This window comes from Mustelus asterias, chromosome 7, assembly GCF_964213995.1.
Source record: "Mustelus asterias chromosome 7, sMusAst1.hap1.1, whole genome shotgun sequence".
Classification (NCBI taxonomy): domain Eukaryota; kingdom Metazoa; phylum Chordata; class Chondrichthyes; order Carcharhiniformes; family Triakidae; genus Mustelus; species Mustelus asterias.
Window position 1 is genome coordinate 71,032,544 of NC_135807.1, and position 16,790 is coordinate 71,049,333.

Below are 16,790 nucleotides of genomic sequence, written 5' to 3' on the forward strand. Positions count from 1 at the left end.
AGAGGGAACTAGTGAGTAAAGACCTCTCCCACCATGGGGACTAACCATCTAACCAGTTATGTGGTGCCAGCAGTATGTTCCCATGCCATTGCCAGATGTTGTGGGCAAGGCACTGAAGCTATTGGCTGGACTCTGGGGGAGAATGATGATGACTTGCATTGAGGACAGAGCGATGTTCCTCTCATCCTCAGCGATATGTCTGACTCCTGCCTGTCCTGCCATCAAATGGGCTTATCAAAGGGCTCAGAAATGCGGGAAGCACAGCGTCAGATACTACAGGTCTCCATCAAAGATCACCCCTCTCATGTCTAACAGTGTTCCCTAGTGATCACGAGGCCAAGGACTGTCGAAGTGCTGCCCGGCTGCCCACTTCAGCTGTAGGGTGAATGTGAGCACCAGTTGGGGTTGGTGACTCTGTTGGAAGGCTGTCTTCTGGACCAGGAGTTGAGTGTGTCCTGCCTCTGCTACACTACATCCAGCATCCTGGTGAAGGCTTCTTGGCTGTTGTCCCCTGCAGTCATTGTGGAACAAGTGCTGGGGTATGCTGGGGAGTCGCTGAAATGGAGCTCTTCAATGCTTGTGAAGTTAAGTCGGTGCGGGCAGGTGAATCAGATGGAATATGCCGCAAGTCATGGGCATAATAATTATTACTAATGAGGCACAAGATTTGATCCAAAAACACACCAGTGCTGGTGGTGGGAAACACTCCATTTGTTGTGCTGAAACCAACACTCTGCTATTTTTCTGTAAGATTTCACCCTTTGTTTCTGTTTATCTTAATTTATGATTTGCTCAATGCCAGTAAACCAACTCTAAAATGTTCATGTACTACTGTGTTAAAAAGATTGCGATTTCCCGTTTTCCCCACCCTCATCCGTGATGTCATCAGGTTCATGCTGGATGTGAACCTGGTTTTAATAGATTTTAATAAATTTAAATATAATTATCTAGTCCTCTCGCCAAATTATCCCCCTCACTAAAAGTCGGCGAGGTTCTCAACAGATTTCCCCAGACATAAACCTGCCGTGGGGATCCCTCTGGGGAAGGGGGGGAATTGGGGGATGCGGCGCAAAGGCCAGTATAGCCTCCAGCAGAGAGGGACATGGTCAAGCAGAGCCCTGGCAATGCCCTCTGGCACAGGTTGGCACTGCTAACAGGGCCGTTCTGTGCCAGGGTAAGTGCCGGGGTGGGCCCTAAGGGGAACCTGGTGTTGTTAAACTTCTTACTCTCTAAGAGGAACTGCAGAGCTTCATACCAGTTTCCTCGCCAGAACTGACACTTTGTCAAATTCTGGTAAAATTGCCCCCATTATTTCTTGTTTCAGTCAAGTACCAGTGTAAGAATGTAAGGAGTATTAAATCCATTTTATTTAGATAGTGTATTTAAACAATGTAATGTAATGCAGCATTTGATAAATGCACAATAACATTTCCTCACAGTAGCTGCTCTTTTGAATGCACTGCTCTTTGTAATATATTGCATAATTCAATGACACTAATCACCTTCTAACTATAATGGTTGGAGTCGAGGGACAATCATTATTTTCAATATTATTGCAAGCATATATATGATACTACAATGTTAATACTTCACGGCCATCTGTAATCTCCCCCACTGCTAAAGCTATCTTACACCAGCCATACCCTCGTTACTGGAATAGCACTGCTCAGAAGCACAAACAGGATGGGCACGAGGAGAATGTTCAAAGGTAAACAGTTCAGTTTTTATGCATAATTAGAGGTGTTGCTGATAAAATCATTCTGGATTGCCTTTTGATAGTGGCTTTGATTTCAGGATTTCAAAGAGATCGCTGTGGTGATCCACGGCAGAGGGATGGAAGGTAGTGGCTGTTGGAGTAATAATGATGGCTGGATGAGATTCTAGGGGAGCCAGAGTTTAACCACTCATGGACAGCCCATTCAGATTGAAGGGACCCAGGATGCCTGCTTGCTTCCTCTTTTGCTTCTGCTGTTTCTGCTTCATATCTGTGTCATGCTGCAGCTCGAGAGGAACTCCAACTATACATCCCCCCCATCCCTGTTACTGAAAGCAGGCCTTCTGCTGAGAGGCCAAATGTTAAACACTTAATGCCGTACACCCACCAACACCGCAGCAGCAAAGGAAAGCCATGTGGAAAACTCATGGAGATTGCTTCATTTAGTGCAAGTTTGAGGGTGCAGCCCTCTTCCAATTGACCGCATGTTCAGTTTGGAGTGATCAAGAGAGGGACTGAATAGGATCTATGAGATTCTGCATGAAACCAATGTTCAGCATCTCCACTTTCTCACCTTGCATGTTTCCAGCACATACAAGGCATGTCCATTCTCGTGCTCTTGCAATCAGGATGTGTCACACCATCGTGGCTGGGAGCAGTCCAGCCAGTATTTTTGAAGGTCCAGTTACTGTAGCACCAACACCAGTAGTGCCACAAAGCCGAATTCCATGGCCAGTAACTTTCAGTTCCCTCCCATATCCTGACCTTCCGAATCTCAATGAAAGCCTGGACTGTCTGCGTATCGTCCATCCAGCAAAGATGTATTTGAAATTTTTCTTCTATGTGCTGGGACATCATTACACATCACTTCACCTGAAGCTCTGGTAGATATATCTTTTAAATGTCTTTAAGTCCCCATCTTACTCTCGGATATGCACTGCCGTTCTCTTATAGGTCAAGTTTTAGAATTAGCATTGTTTCCTCTTTTCTCTCAGCCATAGCTATGGGATGTTACTTTTTGGAAAATATATTTCAGTTCTTGTGCCGCGATAGAGATTATTATCTCTCTGATACAGAGAATCCATAAAATCCGACAGTACAAGAGAAGGCCATTTGGCCCATCAAGCCTGCACCAACAACAATCCCACCCCAGGCCCGATCCCGTATCCTAATGTATTTACTCTGCTAATCCCCCTGACATTAAGGGGCAATTTAGCATGGCAAAATCAACCTAACCTGCACATCTTTGGACTGTGGGGGGAAACCGGAGCACCCAGAGGAAATCCACACAGACACGGGGAGAATGTGCAAACTCCACACAGACAGTGAACCAAGCTGGGAATTGAACGTGGGTCCCTGGCACAGTGGGGCAGCAGTGCTAACCACTGTGCCACCGAAGGTTCTGACAGTCCCATATCGAAGAGACATTAAATGAGTGGAAGTGAGAAAAAAGGGTTAAGGTTGGCAGTGATGTTCCAATTGGAGACGCAGTAATGATTGGGACAGATTGTGCAATCTTCTTCTCTGAGAAGACTTTTGGGCATCAAGGTCATACGTGGGTCATCTGCCGATCTGCAGGCCACCTCCGGGAGTTCTCTCTAATTAGAGATGGTGGGCAAAGTCCACAGGTGGCGGACCAGCTGTAACGCCCGAGGCTGTAGGTGACCGGCAAGCCCACTGAGAGAGGTGGGCGCTGCTGATACTATGAGGCGGAGGCGCCCTCTAGAGACTTCAGAAAACGGTTAAAATACATGTGGTCACATTTTGCCAGGCCATCATTGTGGAGAGGCTCCCCTCTGTCAGATGGCCTGTGGCCCTCCTATGTTCTGAGATTTGGTCCTTCTGTCTTGTACTCTAGGTGTGGGACTCTCTTGGTGTGGGACTTGGTTCTGAGACATACTGTAGACACACTCTGGCCTGTGCTTAACACTTGTTTATTGGTACGATACATCGAAACAGGTTACAGAGTGGGCATATAGCTCTTAGGCATGAATCGAACCTGTCTCTCAAGAGTCTAACATATGACTGGCTGATGTCAGTGGTACATTATCATCTACTTCAGACATTAACAGATCCCATCTGTTAACCCTTTATACAATAGCTGGAACCCATGGCTCTTGGGGTTGGGAGCATCATTGGCTCTTCAAATCTTCTTCTGGGAGGCCATCTCAGGCACTGCCAAGTTTCGGTCTCAGTGAAGGGTCCTTTCTCCACCTGGAAGTTTTCACACAGTGGTATCACCAATTTGCCCCTAAGGGGCTTCTTAATTGATAATAATTGGCTATCTGCTGCCACCAGGTGGGTAGCTGTTGTCAGTCAGACCTCACCACCGGCAAGATGGCTCAGAGGTGAGAATGCGAGATTTCCTCATTTCCTCCAAGCCCTGTCTCTGTGGGACTGGGAAGATTCCACCCAGGCACTCCTACTCATTCACTGCGTGAGAATGCAAATTCGGAAGTATGGGAGTAGTTAGTGATTGATTCCAGGAACAATAAATAACAAAACAATTTAGACATTTTTTGCAAACTGCAAGCAAGTAGGTGAGAAAATGTTCTTTTTGTTCTTAACAACTACCCAGCCAGGAAATTAACATGATCCATGTTATATAAACTTTCTGTCTAATTTTTAAAGCATTTATATATGAAGTAAGCCAAGGTACTCTGCTGGCCAGTAAGCTCTCTTAGCTAAGCTCAAGTGGTTCAAGTGTGATGGACAAGGCGAGGCACTGAGAAGCTGCAGAGGCTTTGATAGAATGGCAGTGACGCATCATACAAAAGGACTGAATAACTGCATGAGGGAATATGACAACAGCACAAACAGAATGACACAAGCCATATGTCTTTGGGAGAAGAGGCACAGGAAGGAATGCAGCACAGCTGGCTCATCACAGTAGGAGCAGCCAAGGGGATTATCGACCACGCAGTATAACATCTGGAATAGCAAAGAAGAGCCATAAAGGAGAACTGTGACTGTGAGGCTGCTTTTCAGCTCAGGCTAATGAAAATTTGAGAGAGTGAACTGAAACAGGTTAAACAGGGTAACTTTGCAGCATCAGACATTTGTCCAAAGTGTTTCCTACATATTATAATAGACCAATTAAATTAATAATTGACCAAGTACATAATGATGACAACACTACTGAAAACCCACTAATTTCATTACTAAACGAAAATCCATGTGCTAGATCTTGACTTTGTGCGAGCGTAAAATGAGTAGTCGTAAGATAGCAGTCATGTGACGTCACTCCCAATTCTCGTATCAGGAGCGTTGTAAAACAGACTGCTCACTCACTTTTACACTCACAACATCAAGATCTAGCCCATGTCTGTCACAAAACTTTTAACTTAGGATCACATTCATTTCCCCAGTCTATCAAATAAACTTCTGAAATTAACTACAGCCATAAACACCAAACTGATTTTCTTCAAGTCAACGTGCTATAAAATGTCACCAGAATCTGTTGACACTGAGGAAGTGTTTACAGCTCACTGAAAGTTGATACCTCAGTGTTTGGCGTATATAATTTCTCCATGAAATCAGGGAGCTCAGGGCTCTGAAATTCAATAGTCCTCCTGTGTTTCACCATAACTTCCACAGTGGAGCTGGTATGGATATTCCGGAGAATTGGTGTGGTGTTAATATAGTTTCTTTGGGTGTTCCATGCAATTTCTGTTGAGGTTACGATGGCCAACTAGGAGAACTTTGGATCAGGTATGATATTCCAGATAATTTAAAAGGAAGTGAGCCCGACCTTTGGTGATAAAGGCCAACATTTTTCATTTCAGCACTGCTGACACATAGCTGCAATATTTGTTGGAAGCTTATGTACCCCCAAGCCATACTTTTCCAAATCTTAATGGTTTGAACTCACAAGCTTGTATGTAATTTCCCATAAGCACTCTTGAGATGGAATTTAATCCAGATGACAGGGGTCTTGCCTGCTGTTTGGAGAACTGGTGAAAGCCCCATGTTGCCTCCTTTTTGCATTAATTGCCCGGTGAAGAGCCTCATCTGGCACTGTGGTGGGAGGCTGTCCACGAGCCTTCTTGGCCCAGACTTAACCAGGCATAGGTGGAAAGGCTTCCCACCCCACACCCTCTTGCTCAATTAAATGCACCCCTCCCCCCAACCTCCAAACTCCCCTTGGAGGAAGGCATTAAATTCACCGTTAGTGTGCACTGGGAATCTTGAGTGTAAAATCCAGCCCTGGGATACTCATATGCCACAGATAATAATGAATCTAATGCTGCTTTAATGTTGCAGGGTGCTGGTTTGAGAAAAATATCAATGTAGATACGATGCTCAATATTCAGGAGGCTCCGGCATCTCTTTATGCCAGACAATTGGAACTCTGATTGTGCTTTTTCACACTCCAAGTACGGAAATTAGACAATCATCATCCTGCAGCTGAAATTCGGGTCGTGCTGGTAGGATTGTGTCCTATTTTTGAGCTTTAACCATTTGGTGGTTGGAGGGCCGGTGGCTAATCATCCTTCCACTGTCCACTATGTCGAGGGTTGAGGAGAGGTTTCTGACTGGGGAAGTTCCTCCGTTTCTTCAGGAGGTCCACACAATGCATGCTTAAATGGCCTCAATGGAATGGTCTACAGCTGGCGGCTAATGATAGTTCTGTTGAAGCTTCCTAAAAGATTCCTAACTGACCAAGAACAATTGATTACAGTACATTCAATTTCTCACCTTAAGTCTCCCTTCGGAGTTGAAAGGTTTAAGTATTTTAAACCTTCTGATGTTGTCGTAAGGTCTCAGTCACATTCTAAGGAGGCATTATGGAATATTGACAGACTGGGTAGGTTCTTGCAGGTCCCTCTAAACATTAGTGCTTCAGGTGACTGTAGATTCAGAATGAATGTTTGGTACATGCTGAATTTGGAATGGGGAACTAAAACAGGTATAAAGCTTAGATCTGCATAACTAAGGAGTCTAATGCCCATTTTGGGTCAATGTCCTTGACAGTCACCAGCTGCCAGTATGCCAGCCTGCACAGTTGTGGAGCAGACTGCGTGCCAGAAATTGATCCACTGAACTTTAATTTTCAGTCCAGACAAAGAAGACCATTCAGTCCCTGAAGCTTGTTCTGCCATTCAATAAGATTATGGTTGATCTGCATGTTAACACCATCTATCTGCCTTTATTCCATGTCCTTTTACCCCAACGACTAGCAAAAAAAATCCAGATTTAAAATGATTAATTGAGCTGGATCCTACTATGTTTTTGTGGGAGAGGCCACATTTCTTCCACCTTTCGTGTAAAGATGTGTTTTCTAACATCTCCTCTCCCGAATGATCTGGCTCTGAGTTTTTGCCTTTTTTTTCTGCACTTCCACACCAGCAGAAAACGTTTCCTTTTATCTGCCCTATCAGTTGATTTCCAAATCCTAAAAATCTCAATCAAATCACTCCTTAATCTTTCATATCCCAAGGAACACAACACCCGCCACCCCCCACTCCAGAGTCCGTCTAGTGAATTTGTGGTACACTCATTCCATAGTCAATAGAACATTTCTAAAGAAAGAAAGAAAATGCATTTTTATAGCAACTGATAGTTGACCAATTAATCTGGCATCAATTACCACTTTCTGAAGAGAGTTCCAAATGTTTACTACCCTTTGCATGTAGACGTATTTCCTAATTTTAGCCCTGGAAAACCCTGTTCTAATTTTTTGACTATGCCCCCACCTTTGTCCTAGACTCTGCAGTCAACAAAAATAGATTCTCCCAATCTACACCAGCCATCCCACTTAATATAGTTATGCATTAGTCAAATTACCCCATAAACTTCTAAAGTCTAGGAGATTGTTAAGGTATGGATCAAAAACCCCAAAGTATGTTATGAAGCCTGACTAGAATCCAACAGTATTTCTATCTTGGCATTAGAATGAGGATAAGGTATTTCACTCCAGGTATAATTCTATTGACACATTAGGGAACTTTTATCAGAACAAACTTTATTTAACAATACAGCTCAACTATTAAAAATGAATTAGCTTAACATTTACCAATTAAACAATACTTAAACATGACAAGATACAGTTCTTAATTGCTGACCTATCTCTATTAGTTCCAATTCAAGTAATATTCCTCTTAAAGATTTAGAGTCCTCTTCAAAGTCAGTTAGAAACACACAGGTTTACATATTTGTACTTGGGTTGCCACTCCTGGAGCCACCAGAACACCTCTGGAAGAAGAGGCGGAGAGAGACCTATTTCTCCTTGCAGGTCCCAAGCAGCAGCCTCCAGAGTCAGAGACAGAGGTACCTCTTGCTTCTTTCAGAACCCGGCAGTAGCTCCCTATTTTTCCCTATAAGATTAGCTCCTCCCCTTAAGCATATGACTCTCAATCAACCTAATCAAAACCCTATTCTGAAAACCCAGGAGAAAACTAAATAAACAAAAATACATTAACTCACTTTAACACAAACACATCCTTTGTTAAAATCAATCATTAGCCTGCATGCTCAGCATGTGAGCTGCCTGTTGCCCAGACAAACTGGCATATAAAACAGAACTGCATTTTAAACATACCCCTTACAAGAAACATGATAGAAATACATTTCTTATAAGCACAGTATCATCACAAGATACATCCCTCATTTGTTTTATTTCTCCATGTAGCTCACCCCTGGCATCTAGCTACCATTCTAATAAAATCTATGGTGTACTCCTCCAAGGCCAATATATCCTTCCTAAGGTGTTGTGGTCAGAACTGCTTACAATCCACAGCAATACCTGGTTGTGGATAAGGAATTTGTTGAAAGAAAGGAAGCAGGAAGTGCTTATTAGGGAAGTGAAGTCAGGATGGGAAGGAAGTACTGGGTGGATTGGGATAGTGCTCAATGCTAGGGCTGCAAATGCCCTGAATCTACACGAATGACATAGATACATAAATCTCATGAAAACTGCTTGAGTTTGCAAATAATTCTAAATTATGGGTTACTATTGAGACAGATAAAGCTGCCAACGACCAGCCGAAGAAATTAGGTTAGATTGACAATGGGGCATCAGAGGCAGATGAAATCTAATATAGATACATGCAAGGCACTACACAATGGCATGAAAAGTATGTGTCAGGAGTATATTATGGTTGTCATAGAATTATTGATGGTTAAGTAGAAAGTAATATGGGCAGGGTCACAGATTTGATTCTTAGCATGTCAAATCACCACAGAACAGCAATAAGCAAAGCAAATGTAATGCTTAATTATATTGCTGGGTCTGTTAAATATACGCCAGAAAACTATGCAGTTCTTCAACATTGATTACGATATCAATTTTGATAATCAAGATATAAGGAAAATATTTAAATAATGAAGACCAGACTGATCTCCAGTGTCAAAAGATTGAGCTAGGAGAAATGAGAGCCAAAAACTGGAACTCTTTTGTTTGGATAGGATACCTTGTAGAAGTGTTGAAAATAATAAATGGTGCAGTTGGTCAGGAGCACAACAGTAAAGTGGTGAAAGAAAGCATAGGAGTAACTGCAGGAAGAACTCCTTTATGCAAAGAATTACCAATACATGGAATGGGTTTCCAGAAACAGTAGTGGAGATGAAAAGGTTCATTCAAGCGTTCCATGGCCCCTGGATGCCCGCAAGTATATGCCGAGGCATCTGTAAAAAGATGTGCCGGAAGACAAAGATTGAATAGTGAGGAGGATAGCCTTAGATTACAGGAGGATATAGAGATGGGCTGGTCAGCGGCAAATGGAATTCCGACCAGATAATTGTGAGATGATGCATTTGGGCAGGACAAACATGGCAAGGGAATACATGATGTACGGCAGGATTCTGGGAAGCACTGAGGATCAGAGGGATCTTGCTGTGCATGTATACCGGTCCCTTAAGATAGCAGGACATGTGGATAAAGTGGTTAAGAAGGCATATGGCATACTTGCCTTTATTAGCTGAGGCATCGAGTTTAAGAGCAGGGTGGTTATGCTCTATAGTAAACAGCTAGAATTTTGTATGCATTTCTGGCATCCACATTATAGGAGGGATGTGATAGTGTTGGAAAGGATGCAGAGGAGATTTACCAGGATGTTGCCTGGGCTGGAGAGTTTTAGTTATGAAGAGAGATTGCATAAGCGGGTGTTGTTTTCCTTGCAACAGAGGGGAGTGAGGGGGAGACATGATTGAGATGTGTAAAATCATGAGGGACATAGATAGAGTAGACTTTTCCCCTTGGTGGAGGGATCAATGACTAGCGGGCATAGATTTAAGGTAAGGGGCGGGAAGTTTAGAGGAGTTGTGAGGAAAAATGTTTTAACCCAAAGGATGGTGGGAGTCTGGAACCCACTGCTTAAAAGGACGGTGGAGGCAGGGACCCTCATAATATTTAAGAAGTATTTAGATGTGCACTTGCAATGCCAAGGCATAGCAGGCTATGGGCCAAATGCTGAAAAATGGGATTTGAATAGTTAGGTGGTTTGTCATTGACTGGACAAACTGGAGCAGACTGAATGGGCCAAAGGACCTTTTTCTGTGCTGTATACCTCTATGACTCAATGACTATGATAATACACCAATCAAAGTCTGAGTCTGGATCGGAGGCATGTGAATGCCTTATCAATCAAGAATTACCATCCAATGAAATTGATGCAGAACCGGGGTGCCTCTGTGTTCACACAAGTTTTGGTGAAAGTGTGGTGAGAAAGCTGGCAGAGAGAAAAAAGCAAGCTAGTCTGTATGTGAAACAGTGAACACTATTTGAATGCAGCATTTGGAGGGAGATCCCAGAGTGAGAGGGATGATCACAGCAAGGGGATAAGACACTGAATGTTGTTTGGCAAATAGCGTCCAGAATCAATGTCAGAGAGGGAGAGGGGGAGAGACACTGTGACTTAAATCTACATCCCTTGTTTCCCCAGTAACAAGATTATGTGCATCAAGTCAACTAGCAAATTTCTCTTTGTATCCATGTTTTCTTTATGCAACTGATTTCTGTTTAATTCCGCCTCCACTTTGCCTCTTCTCTACCCTTCAATTTTCTTTAATTTGTGATTTGCTTTGTGTCCTGATAATTTGATGGGGCTCTTAAGAATTATCACAGTGCTCAAATTATAGTCTCTCATGGTTGTGACATTTGTGATCGCGACATTAGAAATCATAGAAAATTTAAGACTCAGAAGGAGGCCAATTGATGCATCGTGTCCATGCTGGCCTAGAAAATTCCACCCAGCCTAATCCCACCTTCCTGCACCAGGTCTGTTGTTCCTGGAGAAGCAGATCCAGAAACTAGCGGAATCTCTGTTAGGGTTTGTAGGAAAATATACCATTCAACCCCCAAAAGCTCAGCAATAGTATAGACTGAAATGTAACAATTTACATATACGTCTTAAAGACCCATTTCTAATCCCAAAACGTCCACTTAGTGGTCCGTTATCAGTAAAACAGCTTCACTTAACAAACTTTGTCTCTCTCAATATATGGAGGTCTATAAAATATCCCCAGTAGTATGATCATCCTGTTTGCTTCTCATCTCTAACAAAATGAATTCCCTCTTTTCCCCCTCAAGGACATGCTGTCTCTCCAACAATACAATATCTTCCCTAGCCAGCATCCTTTCTCATTTCCTTATCTTTTCTTATTTATCAGTACCTAATCCATGAGAATTTCCTTTTTTCAAATCTGCCCAAACAGCATTGATGCCAGTTTGGTGCGCTGCCCAGTGAAACAAAACCCATTGTAATGTGAGCTTGAACTTATCCAAATAAATAAAACAAGCAATTGTTTAAAAGAGTTCTAAATATGTATTTTAAATTAAAATGTACGAAACTTCATAAATGAACATTCTGTTCACTGTGTGAAATACTTTGGCCCAAGATGGAAACCGGAGCACCCGGAGGAAACCCACGCAGACACGGGGGGAATGTGCAAACTCCACGCAGACAGTGACCCAAGGCTGGAATCGAACCTGGATCCTGGTGCTGTGAGGCAGCAGTGCTAACCACTGTGCCACCGTGCCGCCCCAATTGTTGATTGTCGTAAGAACCCATCTGGTTCATAAGAATCATGAGAACTAGAAGCAAGAGTAGGCAATTTAGCACTTCAAGCCTGCTCCGACATTTAATATGACCATGGCTGATCTCAGGGGGGGTTCACCGATGGCACTGCACCTGGCGTGGATCACGACAATCCCGGGAATAGCATATGGCTAAAAATCGATCTTGCGCCCAGCGTCAAACAGCTTGCGAGTCTCCTGGCCCTTTTCTAATGGTGCAAACCAGATCATGCCCAGAAAGGGGTGAGGCTGATTGGCATATTTAAACTAGCATTTAAATATGCATAGCCTGTTCAAATCCCAGCGCACAGAAGATTCCGGCCTTCAGTCATGGCACGATAACAATGAGAATCACTACTGGTCTCCACTAGAGGAGACCTGGCACGATGGTCATGCTGGGGGGCCAGGGGGTGGGGGGGTGCTGGGAGGCCACTGAACCCCCGAGTGGTTGGGGGCATGGCAAGGTGGCAGGACCCACCTGGCACACTGGTGGTGGCCACCTGGCACCACAGCAGTGGCCACTGGACACCTCAGCAGTGGCCATCAGACAGCCCGATGGTGCCAGTTGGGCAACACCAATCAGCTGGGGCAGTGCCAAGTATTGGCGCCTGAGTGGCTATGCAGATGGGTGTCATGCAGAGATGGATCATGTCAGGGATCATGATGGGGGATCATGTTGAGTATAATGCAGGGGTCCCATCAGGAAGGCCCCGATGTCCCAATGCCAGCGACCTGTGTCAGAGATGGGGTGAGGGAACATGCCACTGATGTGGCGGGGGTTGGGGTCCCGATGTCCGTGGAAGGAGGGAAGGGTTCTCCCAGTGCACTGTGAAATCAGAGTGCTTTTGCGAACACTCTAAAGCCAGGCTCACGGTGTGTTCAGGCCCTGCCCCAACCAAAGGATCCCACCACCAGCGAACAGCACCATGAGAAACACACTGCGGAGAGGCTAGAGAATCCCCCCCTTAGGTTTCTTTGGGAGAATTCTGCCCAATATCACGGCCTCAACTCCACTTTCCTGCCCATTCACCAAATCCCTTCAAACCCTTAGTCATTAAAAATCTGCCCACCTCTTTCTTAAATTTACTCACAGTTCCGGCATCCACCATGCTCTGGGGTAGAGAATCATCAACACATATTTTCAGATGTTTGCTTCTCCCACCCTGTTGTGTATTATACATATAAAAATGTGTAGTCTCTCATACTAGTGACTGAAACACTCATGTGACAGATAGCTATTAACATTATTTAGTCTCAATTTAAGGATTCAATATTCCTATTACTGAAAACAATGTCCCCCAATTTAAGGACATTTTATATTTAAAAGTTATGAACCAAAGGGTGTGAAATTTAGATCCATAGTGCCACTGGAGCCAGAGCTGTGGATATTCAAAATGGAGCATGAAAAGCCAGTGGCTGCCACTGGCATAGTCCACACAATGCCCATACTGGGAAGGGCATGCCCTGCGTCTACTGGAAGGTTGCTAACCGGGCAGGGCATGATGTTGGAACAGCCTTCCCATCTGACCTGATGCACGAGTTACAAATGTGAACCATCCTGGCCCATTCAACCTATTTGTTTCTCACTCAGGAAAGAACATGTGTAAACAGCAGGGATTCTGCTCTGTCCTCACGGGAGGGCAGAGGATTTGGGGACCTGTCCACAAAGATCTTGCAACAGATATGGGGACTTGCAGTTGCTGTATGCCTGGTTCTGCAAACGAACAGAGAGACAGAACAGAGGCCACAGAGATGCCAACCTCTGCGCGATGCCCTCAGGTAGGAGTTAGGCTCCGCCTTACTCCTTCACCCTGAGAGGAGGTTGTCTGGCAGCCAACCGATACACCCAGCATCTTTGTGTGCAAGCCCATCAACTTCTGCTGTAGGCCATCCCATTGAAATCCTCATCTTAGACCCTCGTTGCAGAACTCGTCTGCAACCTCGCCCTCTTGGGGGCTGGAAGACCAGGGGCAGGATTCTCAGACCTTGTCCATGCCCACACCACCACAGGTGAGAACGGAGAAGTCAGCGTTCCAGCCAAAACTCCATTCACGTTTAACGGCACCGGAGAATCCCAGCTGCGACCGAGGATTGGATTGTCAGCAAAGATTTCCTTTTCCTGAACGCTGAAGCAAAATACTGCAGATGCTAGAAATCTGAAATAAAAACAGAAAATGCTGGAACTACTCATCAGGTCTGGCAACATCTGGTGACGAGAAAAATAAAGCTAATGTTTCTCCATCAGGACAGCGAGTCCCTAAAATGTTGGGGGTGATTGTCCCAGGAGAGAGACTCAAGCGGAGGCCATTTTGCAGACTTTCTGCTGGGTGCCACGATCTCAGCGAGTCTCTGGCTGCTGATTTTCCAGCGTCATCAGCTCTGCACCAGAAATTGGTGCAGAACTGTATAATTAATGCTAATGGCAATTAGCATCTGATTAGTGGGTCCAGGACTGAGGTCTCCAGGCCCGCTAACTCCCCCAACCCCCAAACCAACCCACTAGCAAGGGGCAAGTGGCAATGCCCGAGGAGCACTTTGGCACTGCCCATTGGGCATTGGGCAGTGCCAAGGGGGCGGGGCCAGATGGGGGCAAGGCCTCTCGGAGGGGGTGGGGGTTCTGGGGGGGAGATCAGTGGGAGTGGGGGTTTCTGCACTGGAGTAAATGACAGAGGGAGGGAGCCAGCAATTGGGGCTGGTCATTGGGGTGGGGGGTGGGGGGAGTCGGCCTGGTGTGGGGGGGAGGGGGTTGGGGCTGCTGGTGGGGTGTGAGGAACCGGGAGATCGGGGCTTACGGGGGTGGGGATGGGCAAGGGGAGATCGAGCTGGGCTGGGGAGGGCTGTCGAGGCTGGCCCGGAGATGTCTGGGGGGGCAGCGATCGGCCCATAGGAGGGGGGGTCGCAATTGAGAGGTCAGCAGTGTGGGGCTACTGCGCATGCATCGTTCTCAGCGCTGACAGATGGGCATATGTGCAGTGACCCACTCAGCGCCACGCTGCTGGCCTCTCCAGCGGGAATAGGGCCCACCCAGTTATTTATAGCATGAGTCATGCTAGTGACCTCTGATACACAGAGTGTGGGGGATTCATTTTGAAACTCCCGCTGAAAAAAACCAGGGTGATTTACTCCAGTTTTTAGGCAAATTCGACACTTAGAATTCTTTTGGGAGAATCTCCCCCGTTGCTGTTTCTCTTCCTGCATCTTGGGGTACAGAAGGCAGACTTGCATCTGCTCCCATAGCGAGGTTTCTCCTTGAACGGGTCAATAGCCTATCAGCAGCTTGGGAGGCGCCCCCCACATCAAGTGTGACTGACCAGGAGTCTCTCCCGCTCTTACCACCAGCCATTGGCTTGTTGGAAGTTTCTTCAGGTTGATACTCAACCTGGACACATTATGAATGCACCTTCCTCGGCCATCAAGCCCCTGGACTCAAATCCAGAGCTTTTGGTTTAGACGCACGGACACTATCCACTGCAGAAGATCTCCGACACTCCAACAAGTAACAGTATTGAACAAGGCAGGGGAAGGACGAGGAGGGAAGAACAAAAGGAAGTGCCTCCGATTTAATCTTTCTTGTCATCTCTCCGAACAAAGACCTCCCCTTGTTATCTTTCTTCCCCTCTTTTCTCCCTTACCCTTTCCTTGAGTTGTTTAAGAACTGTGTTTCCTCTCTAAATGCTCTCATTACTTGCTAGAGGGTCATTGACATGAAACCTTGGCTGGAAATTTCCTGTCCTGCCTGCTGTGGGAATCATAGAGGGTGAGACAGAAAATTCAGTGGACCATTTCACATTTAACCTTGGGTGGAAATTTCCAGGCTTGGGGGGCATGGTCACATCACTGACAGCTGGCAAATCATCCCAGATGGCAAGATGAAGACGAGCTGGGAGTTGAGAATGGGCAGAAGGCAGGAAGATGATGTGATGTGCAATATTCTCAGCAATGCTGGCAGTCACAGCTAGACCCATGATGTAGAAAACCACTTAGGGTTAAGGACATTCTGGTGTCCTTGTCCCACATTGGTACTGCTCTGTTCTATTTCCTGCCACTTTATCCTGCAGGAGAGAGGGAAGAGCATAAGCGAGTGCGTTTTACTGTGTTAGGGTGATGTCCTTACCACAACTAAATAACTGGAGATGTATGGAAGCTGCAGAAGCTGGGCGTGAGGCTGGCATTATTTAAATGGACGTGCGAGTGAGATAGAGTCGCTGAATACTATCCTGAGTCCTGAGTGCCAGAAAGAGCTGATAGGCGAATAATGGAATACGGTCCTTTCAGCATCACAAGAGATTGGTGGAGAGGTGGATAGGACATGCAATGCTACGTTCATTGACCTTGACCACCCACATGGGGGACACTACACTTCTTTCGGCACTACAGCCTGGTCTTTGGGGCTAGACTCTTTGCATTAACCTACCTTGCCACCTGCTTTGGAGGTTGGTTCTGCTTGCAGCCAGCGTCAGTACAGGCAGGCAGCAACAGCTCTCTTCTACTGAATACGACTCCCCTATTAGAGGGGCAGACTGTTTTTAAGAGGAGCAGGCTGGCTCCTCCATTTGCTACCAGCGCACACTATTCAGTCCCCTTCTGAGTGCTCAGGGCAACCACGCATGGATCCTGTTCAGGCTAACACTGCAATCATGTAAATGAGAAGGAAGCACCAAGTTTGCATGCTGACTGCCTCAATGACAATGGGCACAGCCTGGGCAACTCTTAGACTGCAACCCCTGTGCCCCAAATTGGCCCATAACCAACGTTTAGTCCATGGCTTTCTCTATGTTACCACCAAACTTTGCATGAAATAGCTGCCATGTAAATAAATTCAATGGAAATGCTTTTCAAATTTTGAATGAAATTAAAGTATTTAAAATTGCAGCACTGTGATAGCTGCCAAGAGGGAAATGCTGTATTGTTTCATGATGCATCAATTTGTGTAAAACTTGCTATTTTGTTCCATGTTGTGTTCGAAAAGTAAATGATAAGTTATAAACCTTCCTCAACAATAACCAGTTTTGAGCGTTCTGACTAATTTTTTTTCTGACATTTCCCACTCTGGTGGTTCGG